Raw genomic sequence first — 6,008 nt, 5'->3', positions numbered from 1 at the left:
TGAATTGAATGGATATTGAAATTATTGTAAGCACCTGACACCGCAATCCCAGATGACCACATAGTGCAGGAAAGCGGACCCCAGAGGAAAGCCTCGTGTTTAAAGTGTGTTTGGCTTGTAGGGATTTCAATAATTGCGCATTTGTTTTTCATAGATGGATGGATAGATAGATAGATAGATAGATAGATAGATAGATAGATAGATAGATAGATAGATAGATAGATACTTCAATCTATCTGGCGGCAGCAAGCAAAGTTACATAGGAGAAATAAAATATCAACACCGAAAAAAAAGTAGCAGAGTCTAATAAATTTGAGATAATTAAATAATAATAAAAATGCAAAGTATGTTTATGAGGTGTATATACAGTGAAATAGAAGTATGTACAGTGACTAACTAAACGACAAAAGCGGTTCTAGGGTTATTAATGTTGATTCAATTGAAGGAGGATCTGACCAGAGGTGATTTATTATGAAGTCTTTAAGTCATATATTTGTAAATATGGACCAATAAACTGCAAAATTGACAGAAATGATGTGAAATAAAATGTATATATTCCATTATTTAAATCAATGTTAGGCTTTTGTTTACATGGTGACATGTACATGGTGATATGCAGCCTACACAACGTGATTATGGTTGCCATACGTCAAGCAGCATCTGTTGGCACAAGATCATCCATCTATCTATCCATTCATTTTTTTGCTTACCTGGGGCCGGGATCGCTGAGCAGGATATTCCAGACGTTTTCTCTCGTTTAACGTTTTCTAGCTCCTCCCGGGAAACCCAGAGCAACTTTAAATGTCACTTACAGCCCTATGGAAACAATGCCAGTTAGTAGACATATACAACCAACCTAAAAGCCCTTTTACATGCATCCAATCAGCTTAATGTGAAGTATCTATTGACTCTATGTCAAAGAGATGTGCATTCATTTCTAATTTAGAGTTAAAGGTTCATGTTGTGGTGTTGTATATTGAGAGCTATTTCTACAATGTTGTTCTTCTCATGTACTGTCTGGAATGGATAAACCTCTCAACACCATTAAATGTGACACCAGCATTAAATATGACACCAGCATCAATGATTGAGGAATGACCATAAAGTTGGACAAACACTTCACTGACACAGTGGAAGAGAAAAAGTTTTAAAAGTGATAACTCTAACTGTTTGTCCAATCCTTAACACTCAGCCAATAGATTCACCTGTCCAGCGACTCCACGCAAGATGAATGAAAGCCATTAGGAAATCAAACATTAGCCTGTCCTTCTACACAATGTTTGCCCTGCATGGTGAGTGAATAATAAGCACCCATTGAGAAGTGGACTGCCCTGAGTATGTTGGATAGTTTTTGTATAGTGCGATTGATTTTGCGTCGCGTTATATTAAACTATATATCAATCTGAATAAGCAGGCGAAGGAGACCGTCTTGGACGTCTCGCTGCCAGTCATTCTGTTCGTCTGCTTGGGTCTTCAGCATTCAGTCAGGAACATGCAGTGTACACCTTGTCACCTCTAGGTGTCACTGACAGCTATAGCAGTATATTATCTTCTACCAGGCATGGATGACAGCAATGAGTAGGGGACAAGTTTGTTGTATGAGATATGAGTGAAAAAGGGAAATATCATTAGTGTCCTTTAAATATTTAACAAAACATCACTTATTGAAAAGATTGTGTCAGACAAAGTGCAACATGTTTAACAGTGTGCTTAAGAGCCAAACACTAGTCTACAACATCTAGAAACCAAACTCCCCCTTCATTTGTTTGTGTGTGAGATTATTTTCTGCCGTTCAAATTGGTCCTATGGAAGATGAATTGTTAACCGAATGTTAATTATACATAATAATGCAGCCAATTGAACTCAGTTCATTATTGCTGATCCATCCTCTCATCGTCTTTGAAGTTACTCTCATTTTTGGAGACACAGAGAGGTGCGCCGCTCGATGAGCAAACACACTGTGGTAATGCTGCGCTGAGCCAATGGAGACCTATTGTTGGAGTCAGAGTGCGTCGGTCGTAAAAACCCGTCACTAACTGGTGCTTCGTTCTAATTGTCTTTCATGGAAACTGCAGCAACCTAAACATGTAATAAACTGAAATGTATATTCAAAATGCAAGACAGCATGGTCTAAAAAGGGACAGCTGCTCCAACTTGGTTTGACTTCCTCGGCCTATTTTGGGTTGAAATAAAATGACGTAATGAATGGCAGTTGAGAATGAAACCTGAGGAGAAAAGCACAACTTTAATTAATTTTGGCCGACCGCTTCGTGTGGGCTTCCTCCATTTAGTTTCATCTTTTGCACTCGATCCAGTGCACTTACAATTGATGTCAGGAGTGAATGATGTAATGTCTGAGAACATGGAAAACAATACCTGAATGTCACGCTCTGTGTCTCCAGCGCTGCACACGGAGGCCCATGTCTAGACAACACAAAGTGCAGCAGCAGACTGAACTCATTCAAAGAAAAGAGCTATTGTAATGAGATGTTTCTGGGCCTTGGATGGACCTTAATGTGATTTCCAAATTCTAAATACGACAGGCTTAGACTTCAACAATCGTTAGCTATACCTGATTTAAAAAAAAAAAAAAAGGTAAGTTCTCAAATCGTTGGAAATAATTATCTTTAAATTGTCTGAATGTGTTTTGGTGAGTTCAACAGCTTTATAGCTTACTGATAGTTTCCAATGTTTGGCCACCCACTTTTATATTGGACAAGGGTGTTGCACCATATACCACACCTGAAACCATCAAAGCCTTTCACCTCTAGAAAAGCATGCAGTTGCACATAAAAAAAATTTCCTTTGTCACAAATGGCTGCAGCTGCTTTGAAATTCCACTCGAGTGTCTCGTCATCTGGCATGCATCAGTAGTCACATCCGTCCTGGTGTGATGTCGGGACCTTTCCTGGGCCACCATGCTTCGCTTGGTCCAAACAAGTGTGTGCAGAGAGAGAGGCACACACTTCTTTAACTCGTACTCAATGGCGGTGTTCTCAGCTGGTGCCCCCAGAAATGTACTTGGCTTGAAGGGGTGGGGGAGAGAAGGGGAGGGGGGGCACTGCTTGAAATTATATTGGAAGTGCACAGCTTCTCCAACTGTAGGTGTGAGGTGCAGTAAAAACAGCCTGCAGGGAGGCATAATATAAGGTGTTGCTATCCAGTGAAATCAGCTTTTGCCTTTGGGAGCAATTTTGTGCATTCCAAGAAATGTAAAAAAAAAAATGTCAAGGAGGTGGGACTAGCTCAAATGATAACCACTGTACATGTCTGTGTGTCATAACACTGTGGATGTCCAGAGGGTCCTGTCGCTGCAGTTTTTTCCTCAGCTGTCTAAGAACTTTGTGTTATTTAAATTTCATTATTAATTATAAGGAAATAATACATAACATCTTACACCTTTTCACTTTCAGATCATGGTCTCGGGCCGTTATACAGAGCTGTGATTTGAGTGTTGAATCCCTTTACACAGTCTTTACTACGTGCTGTAAATTCCCTTGCCATTTCCACGGTGTAGGCTTTAGGGGGATAGCTGCATCTACAGCCGAGTGGGTTTGCACTTGCAGCTCTATGCACTCATGATCATGGACAAGGGAGGCGAAATCTCGACAGTGCCCCACATTTAATGTGCAAACTACTTTGTATTCGCGACTTAAATGGATTTACTTTTCATTCAAATTTATATCAAGCCAAATTTTATGAGAAAAAAAGCCCATTTGAGACTAGTGTCTGACACTGGATGGTTTGAACTACCTCTTAACGTGCATGCCATTGATATCACAGCACGTTTAAGTGTCTGAAATGTTCAATGAAAAAGTAAAACGGGGCTGAGCCGCATGCTGTTGTATGCTGTGGTGTGGACATTTAACTGCAGCCTGCAAAGTCTTTACAAGGCACAGGTGGGGAGTCACTTTCGCCACATTACATTTAGCTCCTAATTTCCTGTGGTGGAGCCCCCCCTGCAGCGCCACAGTGACCCTTTCAAGACTTCCTCTCTCTACTTCCTCTTAGACCGGCGTAAGTAAGCGCGTCGATGGAGAACATATTAGAGTGCACAGGTAGAAAGAACGTTTGAGAAAATACAACACCTGAAGAGTAACGTATGTATGTTTATATGTACTTGTTGCAGGGATTCTTGCATAAATCTTTCCTATTTCTGCAACGGGACGATCTATCAGTTCAGCTCACCCCACACACTGAAGCTCACTGGCCTAACAAAGGTTGCAGCAAACACTACGAGGCTCTCCCCACCTGTTTAAACAAAAGCAGAAGTTCAGGACAATGTCTCACACAATGGACAGATAACATTAACGCCTGCTGCATGAGGGCCCGAGTAGACAATGATGTCACCATCACTGGCATCAGTTTCAATGAAAACCCAGAAGAATATTAAATCTATCGTCTTCAGAACTGAGGCCACGGTGACTTCACTCTCCTCGAAGAACAAATAATAAACACGGTGTATTAAACTCTAAAATTTAATTCAATATTAGTGTGAAACGGACAAAGTGCCCATTAGGCTACATCATTACGAGGCCGGGGTTGCAGTCAGTGGGCCCCGGCAATTAGTAGTGGCATAAGTCACCATTCAAACATGCATGAATGAGAAATTACAACAGTGTGGGGTGCAATTACCTCTCCCAAACCAGTGCGTGTCAGATGACATTATCTCGCGGGCTGAGAGACATTACTGGACTCAGGCTTTCTGGCCCCAGAAGAGTGAGGAGAGGTCAACTACTGTGGGAGGAACAGGTCACTCTGTCCTGACTGACATGAGGACATCTCCCTGGAGTCCAGAGACACGAGGCATTTAGGGATTAATTCCTGTTCCACCACAGATCACGGAACTGATTTATTTTCATGGCGAAACTGTTGAAAGTGTACAAGATCATGTGTTGTTGTTGGAAATGGCACATCATTTACTTCTGAAGCCTGTGTTTGGCAGTAAATTGTGACAGGCACGTCACCGCGGGTGGCAATGGGCAATTATGTAACCTTGTACAACATCTGTGGAATAAAGTCAAATTTAGTTTCCCTTTGATGGAGTGTTTACTTGCCTACTATTCTGAGGATCAGGTTGGTTTGTGTTTCGGGACTCGCAGCAGGGCGGGGCTGCGCAGAAGAGGAACAGCAGCTCTCTGGGGGATTAGTTGCAGGACACTGAGCTCATGGGTCCAGGTTATGAATGAGCATACGAGCAGGTCAATGGCGAGCCAAACTCGTGTCTCCTGTACGGGTATAACACCAATTGTGAGAACATTTTAAACTGGAGCGGGAAAACAGTCAGTACAACTGAGGCTGTTTTGTGGATCTATGAATATATGTCATCACAGAGACTTGGAGTTGTTTTATACGTCTGTTCAATCCATAGGCAAAAAGGAGAGTCATTGTCAACTTGACTTTTGAATTGGAAGAGAGATAAACATGTTTTTCAATCAGGAAACAGGAAAGACGTTCATGAGCATCCAGGGGTCTTCATCGTGTGCGACTGGTGCAGCATGTGCATGCATTTGATTCTAATGAACAGAGGAAACTAATTATAGGGCCGCTGACTCATCGCTGTCACTGATGAGTCAAAGGAGACCCCTGAAACGAAGCCATCAAGGGCCCCAGTGCCCCGTGTGCCTAATCAGTCAATTCATGAGGCAGCTTTAGTCTGTATTTATCCCCACTGATTCAAACTAAGAGAGATGAGATGTCACTGCAGTCTGTGAAGGACAGACCCCTTGTGCCGTGCAGTATATTACATTACAGTTAATAAAATGTGTGCGTCCAAAAAGCTCTGCTGACAAAGAACACAAACATCATGTGATGTCTGATGCTGGTATGTGCTTGATTCATTTATCAGCATGGCTTCTCCTGCAGTAAACTGCACATCAGTCAATAATGTGGCAACTAACTGGAATTCTGAGGTTAAACAACAGTAATTGTGAACATGTACAAATACACAACAAACAATTATGTGATTGTGATTGTTACATCCTTACATGATTATGTTTCCCAGAGGC

The sequence above is a fragment of the Clinocottus analis genome, unplaced genomic scaffold (assembly GCF_023055335.1).
Source record: "Clinocottus analis isolate CAN_PGR_092001 unplaced genomic scaffold, fCliAna1.0.p SCAF_4, whole genome shotgun sequence".
Classification (NCBI taxonomy): Eukaryota; Metazoa; Chordata; class Actinopteri; order Perciformes; family Cottidae; genus Clinocottus; species Clinocottus analis.
This window is presented reverse-complemented; position numbering follows the sequence as displayed.